Below are 19,630 nucleotides of genomic sequence, written 5' to 3'. Positions count from 1 at the left end.
AAAATGAAAATCTCTTAGCAGGCCATTCAATTAAGGTGAAAAATGTCTCGTGTCGTCTTTTTACATAATCTAACCTATTCCAATGAATGCCTAGCGAATAACTAATAACTAATGGTGTTTATGTTGAAATATCAAAAAATAGAGGACATTTTACTAAAGTCAATAATATGTAATAATGGAGCTTTTGATTTAGTTTCGCAATTACGAACAGGCACAAATATATTCAGGCGAAATGAGCCCGTTGTGTAAATAAACTACTCAATTTTGTTCGCCACAAACAGTAGTGTTTTTGTTTGCCGACTAAAATGGTGGTTTTGGTTGTTTATAGTCTGGTCTAGTCTAGTTAGTTCTAAATGAAAACTAAATTTTGGACTGTCGACCGACTCTCAGTTTATTTAGTGTTCGTAATAATATTAAAGATTGGAGATGTTCTATAGAATATTCTAGAGTTAGGAGTGGAGTACCGGTATTAAATTTACTTAAAACCAACAATACTGTTGAATAAGGGCCATAGACTTGCATTGCATCACGAAAATATAAAACTAAACTACTTATACCTTGTTCGATTGTGAAGTGAGAATGACATTGAACCTTGAGGTATTGAGGCAATTTTATGGTCGACAATACCAAGCAGTAAATCAATTCATTTAAATTTGTTCCTAATAAAATATCAGATTAAACATAGCAACAATTAACATATTCCAATCATTATTTATTTCCAACGACATGCTCTCTGCCCATCGCTAATGATTATAAAATGGCACGTTATTAATCGGATATGTATTAGAAATCGTATTTTGTTTGTTAATCCATTAATTATTTACACCGTAGCCTTTTATAGCGTTCTGTTCTATACTTATCGCTCCTAGACACGAATGTCGTGATTGTAGCATTATGTAAGGCTATAAAGTGACAGTATTTAATTTATCTCTACAACACTCATAAACCTGAGTAAAACGATTCACTCAATGGAACAACGAATATTTGGAGTTTTTAGTATAAAATTTTGAGCAAACTGACGTATTTCGTACCGAATATGACGGATAGATGGTTTGTGTAAGTGCTACCGCCACTCGTTTCTGAACGGTTCCTCATTAATTCAACACTTTAGTAAATTATTTTGGAACATAGGATTCAAAGCACACACTTCTTACTTTCGCCACACACACCGCTCCCGGTATCACTTAGGTTCGCATCTCTGGCTGGAAACAGAAACAGAAATGGATGAATGAAATAACATGAGTTTTGAAAAATATGCTGCATTCACTCCATTAAACGACCAACGAATACACTTACAACTTACATCACAGGTTGTGTGCATAATTTATATGTCCTTTGAAATAATACGCGTACGGTTTACGAGTAAAAATTACAACGCGGCTGCCGGCTTCAGGGATTTGCAATAAAGGGTTCGGCATCATTATTATTTCAGCTTGCTTTTGTGCTGAACCTAAGCCGGTATTAAGGCTGCGGAGAATGAGCTGAGTATTTTAAAATAATATGTCCTGCGGTTGGAGCCGAGAGCTCTATTTTTCACTGAGGCATGTGTGGCTATTTTGCTAATAAGCAAAAACAAGCCTAAACCAACAAGTTGACAGCGGCTATAGCAAAACAAATTAATTTAATATTATGTCATTTATATATTTGAGTTCACCGTCGTTTGGTTCACTATGTGCTGATTTGCTTCACTTTACCATTGTTTCTAATAACCTTACCTGTGTAGGACACCTTGGAGTATTAATAAAATTTATAGAATTACTTTAGCGTCATTAATTACTGTTACATTAATTATTCACGAAAACCTGTACAATATTTTGACAGTTGACTTCATATTTAGAATACTATATTTGTGAGAATCAGAACTTTTATGTAAATTTATCAATAGCGAGACTATCGGCATTCTATTTTCCACCGATTCATGGATTCATATCTATTTTTCATCCATTAGGTACCGTTTGTATTGTCCATTATCCATCATTCGGAGTAGACCCTCGGAGCGCCCATATCTAACCATACGCTGAATAATTAATTTTATTTGCGCCATTACACAGGAATGGGGCTACAGGTACAGATTTATAGACCTACCTTTTAAAGCCGGCCACAGACCTACAGATTCTATTCTGTTCTACAAGAGCAGAATAGAATTCACCGTTCATTGTGTTGACACACGTCGGCTGGACCTAAAAGTCCTGATCAGCGGTGATGGGTTGCTTGCTGACCGGGCGTTCTCGTCTACCCGGGTCGGTAGGTATGTGACGATTGGTACATTTTCTGATTTAAATTCTCTTCTTTTCTGCCGTGTTAGGCTCGCATAGAATTCATAATGTACTCCAAGACCTATTTTGGTCAGTGTAGTGTAGGTTTGCGATGCAAAGAACTACATGAAGTCGTTTTTTATTTTCGATTTATTACAGCACTTGAACAGCACCCTGTTTTTTAATTTTATTTTATAAAACGAGGGGGCACACGAGCAGACGGGTCACCTGATTGATGGAGAGCGATCACCGTCGCCCATGGACACCCGCAACACGGGGAATCGCAGGTGCGTTGCCGACCCTTTAAGGAATTGGTAGGCTCGTTTTTTAAAGATCCCTAAGTTGTAACGCTCCGGGAATGTTGCCGCTGTAAGCTGATTATGTATGATCTAAACTACCTTGCTTCTCCGTTAAAACCATACATCACAGCTACGTCTGTGCGACACTTATGTATGTTATTTATAACATACAGATCCCACCACCTCCTTTAAGTAGTTTAGTAGTAGTAGACCTCAAAGTAACACTTGAATCAATGAATTATTTAAAATGTTAATTTATGTATGGTCACGAAAATCATTATCAAATTTCAATTAACAAGAGGATTTATGAGTGAGAGCAACGCAGTCATATGTTTTATTAACATTATTAAAAACAGATCTACCAAGTTAATAACGAAAGTTGTGATGTCTTCGAGATTATTCAACTTTGATATCAAACTTATTATCCGTTTAGATTACTTTTGTTTCAAACAACACGTCCTGTTCGCAGAGATCTGATGTGGTACCGAGAACTGTAGTTAATCATCAATAAACATATCCATTTCCAGGAATGTTCTGAAATAAGGTCTGATTGAAAGATCGTGTACCATCAGCTAAATAAGTGGTCTATCAATTTAAAACAAGTTCCTATCAAATGATTATGTCGCTAAAGTCGAACTTTCAAGTTGACAGACACGTCTATTGGCATTATTGTTTTATGACATGAAAACGATTATCAAGTTTAGGGTGGTAGACCACATATTCGGCTGATGGTATTCACCTGGTAGCAAGCTTGTAAAAGCGATGGTGCTTTTAAAAGTACACGATCGTCATTAACCTCGCTTTATTCGGTGACACACGTCGATCCGCATGTGTAACGAGACAGTTGGTTTATTATTCATTGATTATTTGTGTTGTTGGCTGAGCTGCCTATGCTGTGGTGATATGATTCGTTTTGTCTTTTGAATATTTGATGAGGTAACTGCGTCTCGGCATGGTATCGATAATCAAGGATGCACGTATTGCACGAGGCTTAGGCACGGGTGGATACAGAGATAATGTTTGTGGGATATCATTGGAGTATTATCGATACAAAAAAAAATTTTTTTTTTACCTTACATAAGTGTTGTCAGTAAAAAAAAATACTACTCAATTTTGCCCGGACTGGCAGGCGTGATAATTTTTTTTTTAATTGAAATATAGCTCAGCTTAGGTATAACGTTACAATGACTACATATAAATGGATAACAAAATGACTATATATAGTCATTTGATATTGTTATGGTTTAATGTTTGTGTGTATATACTCGACCAAGAAACTCCTTTACCTTTTTGTATGGCTTAAAACATCAAAGACTTCAAACTCAAACTCACTTGAAAGATCCAAGAAGCCAACAATTTCCACTATATCTATTTTCTAGTATAAGAATACATGTCATTAATTTTTATAAAGCTTTTTTCAGTGAATAGACTGGTCGAAATTGTTAACATTATTTCTAACGCTAAAAACGAAGGACATGATACTTGTTTTCTGTATCGTACGACCGTACGTTTGACATAACAAAATTTCGCTTTATCGTGCGCAAAGTTGAAAACATCGTTTTGTTTGTCCACGACGAATCAATATTTTCGCCGACCGGCTTGAGCCCTGTGACGGCCGTGTGGTATATGTTATCACCGGATCAGCACAGCGGCCACGCCTTCGCGTTTTAACGTATACTCGTAACTAATCAATTTGATTCCTAGACAACCATTATAACCTTGTCATCGTGATAATAACGTGATTTGAAAAGCACGTTTAAAGACAAATAAAATTATACATACAAAGGATATCAAAATAATATTTCTCCCAGTGTTTGAGCATATTCGAATGAGCACGTGGTCCCTGCAAAGATTTTTCACTGGATATTTTTAGTCAAAAAATGTCACGCTTTTGGCGCAATACATTTTGAACATGGACAAAAAGTACTGAAAAATAAATTTACCTCCTAATGAAAAATATTTTTCAGAGATATTCCGTTGAACTTACCTAAATACTGATGGAAATATTCTGGGTTCATTTTATATTTGCAATTTAACTAAACAATCAGTGACCTTACAATTCTCGAATTCCAAACAGGTTCTTATATATTATGTATTAGTATTTTTTTGCAGCGCATAGTAATGAAACTTATCATCGTGTTATTTGTCACCTTTGGCCACACCCTCTTATTATTATCTACAATTAGTAATACTACCATAACCACGTTCAGTACTATTGAAATATTTCCTTCATGCTAACTGGCTGTGTAACGTAATGTACTGAAATCTTGGCTATTCGTCGTTTCGGTAGGTGTGGCTAATTCGTAACGTCATTTCATATATTTGCCAGGTGTCATCGTAACTTGCGAAATTCTTTCAATTCATGAGCGACCAGCGTCGGCATTCGTATTTATTTAGTTGCTTAACTAGTTAACTTACAATGCAATGTTACAGACGTCCTTGATTTTGCAGAAAAACATACAAAAAAGACATGAATTTGTGACTATACGAATGAGACTGTAATAAGGCAACGACATAAACAATATTGGAAACTGTCCCGTTGTGTTTGGAATTGCAAAAAAGTGATTTCGCGTACCATATTTTGACACTCCCACTCCACCTGATTGGTCTACTGTAAAGTAGTCACATAACGTAAGCGTCGCCGCTTCTGTCGCCCCTTGTCTCTTTTCTGTCTGATTTCACTGATAATTCATTGCCATTTTGAGCAATTTTTGCAAGAGTTCGTACGAATTTGGACAATGCACAGTTGCCTCTGCTCCTCCTATGGTTTCTTTGATTCCTCATACATTAAATATTAGAAAAATTATGTTACTTGTTTTTATATCTTTTTATACTTGACACAACCAAATGACGGGACGTCCAATTTCCAAACAGTTTTTTTATTATTGCATTGGAACAAATCAAGCTTTACATTAAATTTCGATTTCAACGTGTAGGTACATGTGATGAAGTTACAGCTTATGCTGTTATCGGTATGTACATTTATGAAAACTTTGCTCGCTATCGCCTGTATCTTAAACACGGTAGCGGTAATTTTCACGGCACGCAAATGGATTGCAGACTAGTACCAATATATTTAGCAAACATTAAACGACCTCAAGCCGTCGCCGCGCTGTAAGGGCCCCATGCCAGCTCCGGGCGTGTGATGCAATCCAGCTAATCACTCCGTAAATTGTGCTATTCGTGCTAAATGCCTCGGTATGTTGGCTTTCGCCAATGTTGCTCAAGGAGCTAACACTTTGAGCAAAACATCGGTTACTGTGTGCGTTTGCGAGATCAGACTGTCACGAGTGTTTTCGTGGTGGCTGGTTCGATTTCAACTTCGCTAGAGTGACTCGCGGCAATGGCAGTGCTTCGTCACTCCGTACAATAGAGTACTTCCCCACCAGTACCGTTGACTGACACGTAGTGGTTCTAAACTCTTTGCCAGTTGCTACTCGAAAATCTACTCTGCGACTGCTACTAACACCGTTGGAGGTGTGCCAGCTGTTAGGTGATTAAAGCGACTCTCTAACTGTGGCGTATTATGTAATACGTGACATTAGATCCACATTTGTTTTGTTTGATAGCCCTGCACTAAACTAAAAGCCTGCTTCACCACTATGATACATTTTATGTGACAGATAGCTGTGATGCCATCCCTGTTTGTTTTGTCAGAATAAACAGGGATGGCATCACATTTTAACAGGGGTAAATCAATAACTAGCTTTCGCCTGCGACTATGTTTGCCGAGAACTCGTTTATCGCCGACTGTCCCCATATTGTTGTTCAGTGCGGCAAAGTAATAATTTTTTAGTACGACTGTACCTAGCGCGGACGTCCTTCCGCTTTATTGAAATTTCAAACTCTGGCCCTTCGTTTATACGACTTTGGGAATAACTTGGCCGATAACCGATAACCCACTTCGGCTGCGAGCTCACTTGAGCCCATCTCGTGCAACGAGAGGAACGCAACAAGCTGTACAAATTCGTCAATCTCTGCTAAGCCATATTCTCTTTTCCATAATGATATCACATATATAGACGCGTATTACACGGTGGCGATGAAAGCTAAATTCATTTAATATCGCCAACTTTTGTCACCTGGTTGCCCAATATCACAGGCTGGAGACTTCAGCAGACTCAGCAGTCTAAACTTTGCGTAACTGCCGAATATAACAGCTGGCGATTTTACCGTTGCAACATCACTCGCAGTAAAGCACTACAAACATCCCATCGTTATAAAACAACCACGCGATACCCACGAGACGGACTAGTAGAGTGGATGGATCGAACGTTTGTAATTTTACTAGGGCACCTACAAATCTCGACTACGTCTAGTTACTGAGATAAATTGAAGAAAAAAAATGAATTGGTAAATTCAGGTTTTCCGAACCGGTGGTAGAATTGTTTTGACAGATTAGATTAGATTCAATTTATTTATTACCTTTTGAAAAAATACATTATAAACACATGTCAGTTAATTACAAGAAATTCACAAAAGGATCGTCAAACAAATGTATACAAAAAATAAATCTTATTACAATAAATTGTCAGCCAGAATAAAAAATAAAATAATAGAATTTAGAATGTCAAATTAGAATTCAATTTAATAATAATAATTAAAAGCAAAAGAAGAATATACTTAAATCTAAGTCAAATTTATGCATAGGAACAATCAATCAAACGAACAATAAAATAATTAAAATTTCAAACAACAATCAAATGAAATATAAAATTAAAATTCACTTCACAAAACTGAAAAATGTCGACAAAACAAAAACAAGAGTACAATTTGACATTAGACATTCATAAGTGCTTGTTTTAGCCTAAATTGAATAAAGATATTTTGACTTTGACTTTGACTGTCATTCATGTGTTTAATTTCCGTTCACTCAAAGAGAATTTAACGAATCTAAAATTAAGGGCACTTCAAAGTTTCATGTATTTGCGTGTTGAAGTTAAATATATGTAAAACTGAAAACACCGAAAAGAGAAATATGCATGCAGCTAGTAAAATATTTTTCATCACACTTGCTCGTAAACAGTGTCGTAACATGTAGGCTACCTTGATTGCAACCCCCCAAATAAAACCCTCGACCTTAATGTGCTTGCCATGAAGCCCGTGGTCGGTAAATGAGTCATTGCCCGTACTAATTTTCTTGTCATGAAGCCCAAGGTCGGTAAATGAGTTTGAAACTGCATGGCGCGCTGCTGCTCCGTGCGCGCGCTGCTGCGGAGGAGGAGGGCGGCGGGGAGCTGGCGCCGCCAAGAGCGCAGTCAGCGGTATCAGCAATTTTTGAAAAAATATTAGTTTTTCTTTTACAAATATACAATTTTACTCGCAAATGTGATGAAAAACATTGTATGTCGCACGGGCGGTACTAGAATTACGAACATCGACTCATTAAAGCCCTCAGTCTTCGACTTCGGGCTTCTAATAGACTCTCGTTCGTAATTCCTTATTTACCGCCCTTAAGACACAATGTACTATTGATACGCAGGAAATAAAATCAATCGCACAAAGCAAACATCGCGATGTACCGTATTTATACTTTATGCCGCGCACTGTTAAAACAATGTCTAAAATAAATCAATAACCAATCACAGCGGGCCTGCGTAGTTTTCGCTGTGGCTTCGATTTGGGTCAGTGGATAAAATTTAAATTCCCTGTTATTTTGTTTTAATTCGCATCTGGCTTGTTAATTAATTAAAATACTTGCATAATTAAAATTTGTAGCCGTGGAGTATTTTGAATCACGTAACATAAGAACGCAATCAAAGCCCGTATTCACAGAATTCATATATTAATCAGTGTTCTGTTAAATACGAAATTTCGTTTTAATCTACTTATATTTTAAATATGCAACAATGTTGAAATGCAATTATCTGTTGATGCACGATCAACGAATTTTCGAAAACGACATACGTTTCTTGCGTGCTTTGCAGGTTGACAGATGCAAATAATTCAGACACTAGTATGTCGTCAATAAATACAACTGACACAACTTAATTGACATGTGACAGGCGTTTGAGCAATCAGAAGGCCGGCAATTTCACATTGCATCAGCGGAAAATATTTAATAGGTGAACTGCACGTATGCAGTTCGTAAGCAGTATCACAATTCGTAAATTGTGATCGTTTTTTTGTATGAGTATCATTTGCATATTTGTCGCTTAATGAATGGCTTGGGGTGCAGATTGCGGATAGGTTTTCGTAGGGCATACTACTCATTTACATCGTTGCGAGATAATGCACTAAACGTGATCTATTAACAAAGTTGAATTTAATTGTTTACTGAATTTTCGTTATTTCAGATAACGTGGTAACGACTGAAATTGCAAATATTAATTATTATTAAATTAGAATTACGAGTGAGAGGACCTTGAATTTGAGTCACAAGTGTTAGCGGTAATTGATTTAAGTTTTTTTTTGTATATTTCATTAAAGTATCATGCAATAACCAAACATATATAGGGATAATAAATCGTTAGCGATTACCGCAGCAAAGCAAAGTCCTAAGTGAACTCATTAAGCTTTAACGAAGCATTAGTCTTGAAAATTAGCAGGTAATGACGTGTCTATCAGTTCGCAATACAGAGCCGGCAATTAGTGGGAGGGCTTCAATGGGCGCCGTCTCCACACGGGGCTTGCCCGGCCTTGATCGCCAGCCTCGCCTCGAACTTACTTTAGAATACCGATATTTATCTTTACACCATAACTGAGGAGAAATAGGGCTGTTACGTAATTTTTTAAACAAAAAATGTGCCTTAAATCTTAAGCAGTATTTAAAAAAATCTTGGCCGTACATGTTCGCTCCATGCAAAGTAAAAACGTGATGCGGTATTTGCGTATTTTGTGCCAATGTCTTATTTTGAAATACGATGCGCCGTCTCGTGTTTTTCGCTAAGCAATACGAGCTATGAAAATATTTTTACAAGATTATAAAATGAATTGTTAAAGTATAAATCTGCTGTTACACATGCTAGTTACTGGCACGAAAGCATGCTACTATTGAGCAAATGCTACCTACTAGCATGTGTGTATAGGACACGTGCTACTATTAAACACGCTTATTTAGTGGCATACTGGTACTGCAGGTACTAGCATGCTTATAGCATGCAAGTAAAGAGCATGTGTAAGGCGGCCTTTAAACTTCTTTAAGTGAGCGTTATGTGGATGCTCTTATTCAGTGCTTCTGCGCGTCTGTGCATTCAATCGTGACAGAAATGCGCCAATTTTATCCTTTTGAACTTGCTCTGTTGACATTTTGCCGATTAAAGGATTTGAGACCCTCGTTGGTTAAAGGGATGACCTACTTTAAACAATTAGTACATAATCAGAATTACTAAAACAATCGTGAATGCTTCGACAAACAGGTAACTGACTCATGTCATGACCTGTAGATACGCAGTAGTAATTAATTATACTAACAATTGCTAAACACGTAAACACCAAAATTCATTTAAAAATAAAAACTGTGGTTGCTTGTAGACACACAGATAGAGCTGGTATTTATGATATTAAAATAAGGAAGAATTAACCAGGTGTATCTCGGTTAGTCCCTTAGTGAAACAACGATGCAATAGCGGTTGATTGAACGTAGTTAACTTTGGCTTATAAAGGCTCTGATAAATGCATATCGCGCGACGTCTTGACCCGATCAAGACCAATGCACTCGATATGTGACACCGCTCTATCGCGCCATTGTTAAAAATTATGCCTTTAGGTACTTAAATCTATAATGAAAGTAATTGAAATGAAGGCTCCGATCATCTCTTATAAGCTAATACACTCTTGACCGAGTGGTCATGGTCGTATTGAGAAAAAATTGGGGAAACTACTATTTCCCTTCATGACGATTTTTTTGGGAAAGTAGTGTGGTGTGGTGGTTTCGCCTTTCATGGGTTCGTAGTTGGCTATAGAGGGTGCTGCTGCCGACTCTTACATAAGATCCCTTAAGACTATATCTCAAAAAGTTGTCCATTTTCAGTTGTCCACTACTTCCTGACGCCATTTCAACATAAAAAATAAGTAATATTATTGTGTTTAAATATATACAAAACTTTAGGCAACGGGACACGGGTTGCGACCCCCGCTCCGGGTCGTACCTGGTTCAGCAGGTGGCGCTGGCCATACAGCGGGGAAATGCGGCTGGCATTATGGGCACCTTTGAGCCGGGTACGACGCGGAATGGTGGTTTTTAGGTTGTAAGTAGTTTAGGTCTTAGTTTGTAAGTTATATTATAGGTTTAGGTTCATTTTTTTTATTATAAACGTAGTTATTTTTTAATTTTGTTATAAATAAATGATTTTTGGACGTAAACCTTGTGGTAAAGGTGATAATTCAGATAATCTTTATTGTTGGATCCAATAGAAAGTTTCGATGTAGTTACAAAATTACGATTTTTTTCCTCACAAGATTTCGTGACGTTTTTCTGACAAGAAATTTTGAATGTTTTATGCAGTTTATGTTTTATGATCTCGTCCTTCGTGTTAATAATTTCTTGTCAAAAAAATTCTTGTCTGTTTCATGACAGAACAACTTTTTGAAAAATATTCGTCTTGGCAATAATAATTGTTGAGGTACTTATTTTTTGTATCGAGTAAGATCGCTCACATTGGCCTCTCAGTATGCAACGGGTCTAATTAAAACTAAATGCTTTCTTATATTGTATACATTATGCTCCAATCAAACCACGGTGTAAGTTTATGATATTAAGCTACCTAATCGGGTCCGGCATCAACTCGTTAATTACTAAAAGTATCACACATAAAATTATCCCGAGCGAGCAACGGCTAGTCAACAATAAAAATAAACAATTTTACGACCGTGACATTTTTATGGGACAATGAAATTTATCGCAACGAAGTTTGTACTTTATTTATGTCCTACACACAGGACATAAACATAAACATGGCTATGTATGTTTCTGCCACATGTAAATGTATCAAACGTAATGTCCTCGCCTCGTGTGACATTAATTTGTCGTTTTTTTAGAACTTTATTTTGTGCGACGATTTATTGTTCGAAGGTTATCTTTCAAAAATCGTTTACTGAATCTGCACCACATACCGTGGCGGTGGCACATTATGATAGCGATTCAAATTGTGAATAGCAATGATATTTTTTAAAAATATCTTGCTCGTTTTTTTAAGCAACTGGATGAATACTATCGTGCGTAATATTTATTTGGATTTTGCATGATATTATGAGATGAAGTTGCCGGCGTGCATGAGTGTCGCAGGTGACTTGGCCTTTGTTGACGGTATACAATGTGTGGACATAAAGCGGCTGTCCCTTTTACAGTAATGTAACTCAAGAGTCTGAAAGGGATACAAGCTAATACGCCTGAGCTGCAGTCTGCAGAGACCTTTTCAACAACGTATAGGATAAGTATGTTTTCTAAAGCAGGTAGGTACGCTACATGTTTATATACGGCATCTTCTGTTTGTGGAGTACCTAGTTTAGTTTTCTTTCATCGAATTCTGTACTTAATTATTGTACATGCGCTTGCATGACGCCGGTACGGTATGCACTATGCACGTATCGTATCGTGTTCGATGGGCGTGTGTGATATCGCCGGTTACACGTAAATACTAAATACCTAAAGATCGGTTAGACCTATTTTAATAAACGAATGTGCTGTTAATAGAATTGGTGAATGTCAGTACGATATCACTCACTAATACGGCCTGCTTGAACTTTACTTGTCATGAAACTGGGCTTTGATTATTATTTCAGTAAGTGGGTGATTTGTTTAGTTCGGTGTTGTAGGAGGGACTCTAAATTAATGAAATGATCACTGTGGTAAGACAAAATAGACAATAGTTAGGGTGAAGCCAGACGAGCGTAATTGTTGAAGACTGTATTTTTTATTGTACTTGGGTTTCTTGGTGAAATTCTGAAATTGCCGCGCCTCCGGCTCAAAACTAGCGGTTATTTTCCAAGAACTTTTAAAACGTCGTAAAACGGCATACAGTGTACCGTTTACTCGGAAAATCAATTTCGGCCCAGCTCTGGGAATAGGACGCTGCTGGATTGGAAAGTACTGTAAAAGTTTGAATACTAAATCCTTTGTGTGGCGATTTTATTAAAACTTAACGAACATTTTACCTTTAGTTTTGTGCGTTAGTAAACAAGTTAGGGCACTATTAGAATTATGAAAATGGTTATCTACTTAGCTAATCCAATAGGTCTGTAAGTACTAAAATAATATTAGTACTAGGGCGACAGAGATTTCCTCGGAGTTGTTTTTTTTTAGAACGCGTAAACACGTTTTCTCAGAGACAGGATCAAGCTAAATTGATTCCCTCGGAAACTCCCATATCTTTTATTTATCTTAAATATCTAGTTCAGTAGGTGCTTCAGTCTAAACTGGAAGCCTATAATGTTTGCGGAAATAAATAATTTGTTAGAGCCAATTATTTAAAGACATCAGAAAGACATGTTACGATTAAAAGTTGGTGTTAAATATATATTTAGCTGATGTCTTAGTTCTACGCATAACACGAAATTGGCAGAAAGGCAGTGCCGCGACTCCCATTTTGGTGCTCACCAGCTTTCCTGAACTCTACTTAATACACGCTATAGCTCCTATCTCCTCGCTTGGCTTTAAACCCACCACAAGGCACCCTTCTACTTGAGTTTCCTAATGACTACATTACGTGTACGTTTATTGCACCGTTTTTCCTGCCTGTGTTTGACAGATCGCTTGTTCAAGACCGATGTGGACAAATTGTTTTCTAATGTCGCAAAAACAGCTTGATTATGATGTGCAAATCGTATTCTTGATGATTATATATCTGTTGCCAATAACCCCTGTGAATAAAGAAAAGTATACGTTTTTACTTGTAATATTTGAAGAATATGCTTCAAATCCATATATAGGTAGTGGTAGCATTTGGTCTAGTTGTTTGACCTGCGGTCTCTCGAGAAAGGGGTAAGTAACGGGTTTGCGCCCGGGCTCGCTACTCGTGTGTTTTTCGGATTTTATGTGCGGAATTATATTAAATTACAGGTGTTTACGGTGAAGTTCCTAATTTGCATTGGACCCGCATGGAAACTACAGCCGAAGCACAGGCCAAGATAATGATGATGATTATTATTACAAGCGGGACTTAAATGCGATCAAATTATTAACAAATTAGGTAAAAGATATAACTCCGAATATGATACACATTTTACAAAACTAGTATTTATCTTTATAAGTATTTAATCGATGGCTTAATCTTTTTATCTACAAACTGTTGAATCTGTTAAACCATTTTCGAAATTACTTTTTATCTACAGGTCGATTTATCGATTTCGAATGTTATCGATATGAACTCTTATTATTATAGTACTTGAGCTATTAGTAAACGAAAGATAATTTTATCAAAATGTTTACTGTCCCCACAGTAGACTGTAAACACCATCCAAAGCTAATATAATATAATGTAATGTAATGCAAAAATAATATAATGCAATTGACATGATATCTATCTTCTTACATGTAGCCAGATAAAAGGCCTGGTATATATATATATGGTATAAAAGAGGCTTAAAAAAATACAAACGGAAATTACTAATTAAAATTCATCCGACATTTTCAATTATGTAATTAGATGTGCGTTATGAAGGCTTATATTCCGTTTATCTTTACAATTAAAACCTCTGTCTTCTTTGGTTAAGACTAGGCGTTATTTTCAGATATTCAATTGAAATTAATAAGTACTTTCGTCGTCGTCTTCGTCTTTAATCAGCTATCTAAACGATAATGAACGTTTTTGAGTGCGGCGTGCATTGGATGTCTAACGACAAATTTTAATATAGAATAGAATAGAAAATATTTATTTTTGAACAACTAAGAGTACTTTAATACAGCTAAACAAAACATTAAACATATACATGTAGTTGGTACAAAAAAAGGACACTCCTCAGCATGTGTCATGGCACGCGGTGCCACGACGCTGATTTTCAGTGGGTCCACTCCTCAGTAACTTTGAACTTAACCAAGTTAGACAAACACAAGATGATACACGACATACAATTAAACCTAAAAACCTAAAAAGAGAGAATAGTGACACACATTACGCATTGGAGCTTACAGGAAAAAAAATATAGCTGATGCCTGCAATTTCTGCTTTCATTTGCAATTTCATGGGAAAATACATGCGCACTCGAAAAACTAAAACTGTAGCCTATATATTCATCCAGAATAGCTTAGCTTTCTATAATTTAAGCATATTCGAAATCTGTGTACTAGTTTAAGGGACTACCCTTTACATTCAAATAAAATTGACCACTTTATATGTTACAGATTATTGTATGTATAGGTATAGATTTGGTTCAACCTCTGCTTTTAACTTTAGATTAGTCCACTTTAGCCCCTGGCTTAACAACTATCGTAACAATTCTGTGTCGAAACTTTAACAGCCTAAAGTTAGAGGCATGTTTTAAATCGGTTTTTTTTTACATTTTATTCTTTCGCTCGGAATTTTACGTAATTTCCACTTGCCCCGAACAAAAAGTTATTTGGCAACCGAAACGAAACCGTTGCAATGCCGAGTTACCCGGCGAAGCCGTTCAGGACTTCCTAGTCAAATAAAGCAATTTCCACGCGTTCTGTTCATTTTTACACAAAAAAAGCAAAGCATTCTATGCGAAATAACTTAAAATTTTAAACATTTTAGAAGACATTGTTTACGGGCGTTTTTGATCGAGGTAAGAATGAGATTGGCATTGGCATTCTTAGCGTTTTTTCCCAGATTTTTGCTAAAAATAAATGATAAAGCACCGTATTTTTATAGACGTAGCCATTTTACAACAATATTATTCTGTCACAACTGCAACCCAAAAGTCCATTACCATGTATAATATACAGTACAGTCAGCATCAAATAGATAGTGACAGTGAATATTTCCAAATTGACCGCAACATCTAAAGTAACCAGTCATGTCGACTCGTCCAAAGTGATCAAATTCTTTAGGCCATACGCCGTGTACAAATATACCGGAGCACGCACAGCGCTTAATACGTGGTTTTACTTCTATGCCGCCGTTAGCACTGTAACACCAACAACACCATCGGTATCTTGGCATCCAAAGTATCCAAATATACGGGACTCAATTTGCAGTCACCCTTCCAGCATTTCAGACACAACATAAAATTAGTAAGGGGTGTAAAGGTTCAGCACGCATCCTAAACTGTCTTAAGACCCGGGTTCGATCTCCAGCATAAATCTTTGTTTTTTTAACCCCCGACGCAAAAAGATTGGTGTTTTAAGTTTGACCGCTATGTGTGTCTGTGTCTGTGTGTCTGTCTGTGGCACCGAAACTCTTAAACGGGTAAATCGATTAGAATGCGGTTTTTTTTTTATTTGAAAGCAGGTTTTCTAGCGATGGTTCTTATACATGTTTTATCAAAATCGGTTTTGAGATATTGAACTTTGAAGTGACAATGTCGGGGTTTTCCAACTTTTTGTTAGTTGGGTTATTTTCTGTCTTTTCCAGTTACGGTTATCTTTAAAATAAAACAAAATAAAAGCCAAGTAGCGTTAATGAAATGGCCAGTCTGCTCGCAACCAGTCAAACAGTGCACTTCATTTCAAACGAACACGTGGAAATGCTCAGAAGCAGTCGGTAAAAAGGAAAAGGAAAATAAACATTCATTGGACATTAATAACTCAAAACCGTTCCGAATCGACGTCCCCCGTCAAATAATACACAAGCACTCGCCCCTCCCGGGCGGGCCTCCCCTAAACACCCCCTTTATCCGAAACGTTGAGAGGCTTCGTCCAATATTATTTCTGTCAATACCCATTTAATGCTGGAGGTTATCAAAATTTATGTTGTTTTTAGCCTACTTCAAGAGGAAAAGGAATTTAACTACGTATGTATGGAATGGTGGATTGTTTTTACTGTGTTCCGCCTGCTTTTGTTTCCGCCAATTGTACCGCTTTCCATGTTTCAAAATTGTATTGTTCGTGTTTGCCTAAATACGGAAAATTAGATTTTTCGTCCAATATAATACAACGACGCCTACAATTAGATATCTTTTTTTTTTAAACTAGGCGCTGATAAGATAATCATACTCATTAATTAGTAAGTAAGTCAGTAGGTGCAAATTTATTAATTTTTAAGCAATCTCAACTAACAACATAGGTCCTAATATTTGCGGACATAGAGCATCTACTCCTTTCAAACGTGCTTATTTGTTAGAAACGCACGCAAACATTCGTCTCAGATAACGATGTTGATACTGTTATCAGTTTATCGCTATGTAAATTGGGCAGCAATACAATACAATACTCGTAGATCACGCGGCCGGCTCATTACCGCGCAGACGAACTAGACGCGACCGGTTTCGCTTTCGACGGCGTCTGACACCGCGCCGAGCCGCGAGGCCGGCCCGTCGCGGTCGTGTGCCCTACCTGTGCTATGAATCAGTTTCGTTAATTACGTGCTGAGAAAGTTCAAGAGATGCCGTAATGTACACGTTATAGCGGTGTTCTCCGTACTGTACAGTTAACTGCATTAATATATGCCACAGCGGATCGTGCAAAAATATCTGACAAGTGCTACCGGAATTAGGAAAATAGAGTCGTATCAGTTATTTATGCACGTTTTGTTGTGTCAGATATGTGTGCTGGTGACTGTACTGGGAGACATTGACAAGGTTACTTAGTAATGCTTTGCTGTAATAATATTACGCTAGAGCTAGTACAATAATACTAGTAAACCCTAAAACATCAGTTTGTGTACCACAAGCATAAGACTGATGAACTCTGCAGTAGGTATCATAGAAAAAAATAATCGTCATTGAACATATTTCTGAAGTGTGAAGATAAGTAAATGTATATTACAATGCGGTGTTAGAGAATTCTGTTATGTATTTTAATATATGCTAATAATAAAAGCTCTTTCAATTTAGCTTAATTCTTGTTTATTTATAAAATGTCCTCATACGTTGACACTTGATACTCGCTAGGTTCGAACATTATTTTAACTGATTGTCTTTTCGTTTAGGCGACCTACAGGCGACAATTGATTGTTATGAAATTAGGTAAACAAGTGGTGTATAGTGTCTAAACATAAAGACAAATATGATTGCTTCCAGTGTTTGTTTACACGTGCCATGACGTAAACGCATTACATACTTTTCTTTATTTTGGTTACACGCAAGTGTAAAAAAGATGTAAATAGAAACATTTTAGCCGGATTCAGTTAACCATAAATTGAGACTGAACCCGACTTGCAATTTATGTATAATTCCGTTTGTGTTGCTAGGAGGCCTGAGTACTACTACTCAGGGAGTAGTTAGGTACTTTTTCTTGTCGTGAAATTAATGTTGTAAACGCTCTTCTTTCCAGCACTTACTTCCCACTTGCACTTGAAACTATGATCTGTAAATCCCGATAGTTCTTTTTTTGAACATCATATTAAATGATATTATAACGGATAACTCACGTCTTAAACCGAGTTTAGCTCGACATGTTGCGGGCTATTTCGTAGCCCTTCCTCTCAGGAGCACGCGACTCGGCGGCTGCCGCAACACGCACACTAGTTATGTCATTATTGAGGAGATTTTAGACCAGTCATACAATTTTTTTTATACGCCACAAAAATGTGTTCTCGCAACCGGTGCAGCATTAAAAGCCTAAGGACTGTTTCACCACTTATTGATACATTTTATGTGACTGGTGCTATGTCTGGTAAAATTTTTGGTTGTCAATTTAGTTCGCCTTATTTTCTAACTCGTTTAGTTTGAGTTTAGTCTTATGTCTATAGCTGGGTTCCTAGAATGAAGTGGTAGCCACAGCACAATGCATTGATTAATATACCTATAAGTATACGTGTTGTGTAGGCTAGACTGCGTACATGTTGTACATACAGCACGGTACGGGCAGCACAAAGGCCGTCAATTAGGGTCCGCACACGACACGTTGCGTAACGTACTTGCATGTTGCGGGGAATGCACGGCTCCGGCCGATCTGATACTGTCTAGAACTTTATATCAAAATCGTTCTCGCTTCCTTCCGTCAAACGGTATAGGGTGAAGGTGGATACAGATGTGCGATTGTGAGCGCCCGCGCGTAAGACAATGCGGTGTCTATTTTTATGATCACATATATAAATGTGACACACCACCTAACGATTTGAGTGGATTATAGGTTGTTAGAAAAATTCCAACGAGTAATAAAATAAAAAATAAGAAACCTTTATTGTTTACTGTACGATTCCCAAATAAATAAAAAAAAACCATTGTATTTTCCGTCCGTCAGTTACATTATTAGAAAATATTTGATACGTATTTTTTCTCTTGTCAATCGAACGAAATGTGTCATATTTACTTATATTGTGGTCGTTAATTCGTCGCCAATGTCGCCATTCGTCACTACACGCTTGAAGCACAATACAAGTAACAGTAACTATATTACTTGTATTGTGCTTGAAGCACAATTGTTTGTTGCTTTCATGTAAAAACTACAAACCATGTGTTGGCTGGTCCCAGTTTCTCGAAACATATTAGTCTAATAATATTAGTGTTTTGTCTCATTACGAGAAAATGAGATATAACACTAATATTATTAGACTAATATGCTTCGAGAAACTGGACCCAGCACAGAAGCGTAATTCAGAGTATTCACATTGACCTACGAATACATTGACAGATTGACAGTTATGATAGAAAGTAATTATTAAGTATATTTCACGTTTCATCATCATCATCATCATCCCAACCTATACATCCCACTGCTGGGCACATGCCTCCTCTCAGAATAAGAGGGCTTGGACCGTAGTTCCCACGCGGGCCAGATGTTGGGAACTTCACATAAATCATTGAATTGCTTCGCAGTTTGTGCAGGTTTCCTCGCGATGTTTTCCATCACCGTAAAGCTCGTATTTCAGGTTTAGGATTATTACCAAGATTACCTTTAATGAGCTCCGGAACTAACATGTTTAAGCTCTCTCTGGTGTAATTAAACGTGAAAAATGTAAACTGTTACAGCCTTATTCATAAAAAGTTAGAGCCTCCTTGAAGGCTCCTTGAAGGCCCGATGCTAAAAAACATGATTCATAAACGTCTGTTAGCGCTAATCAGTCGATCAAGGCT

General features: G+C 37.1%; 1 protein-coding gene across 1 annotated transcript in view; it reads left to right on the top strand.

Annotated features, from left to right (window-relative positions):
* Positions 1–19,630, top strand: part of LOC141441968 (uncharacterized) — a 162,954-nt gene that overhangs the window by 56,911 nt on the left and 86,413 nt on the right. The gene's annotated exons all lie outside the window — the stretch shown is intronic.

Source organism: Choristoneura fumiferana, chromosome 24, assembly GCF_025370935.1.
Source record: "Choristoneura fumiferana chromosome 24, NRCan_CFum_1, whole genome shotgun sequence".
Lineage (NCBI taxonomy): Eukaryota > Metazoa > Arthropoda > Insecta > Lepidoptera > Tortricidae > Choristoneura > Choristoneura fumiferana.
This window is presented reverse-complemented; position numbering and strand designations above follow the sequence as displayed.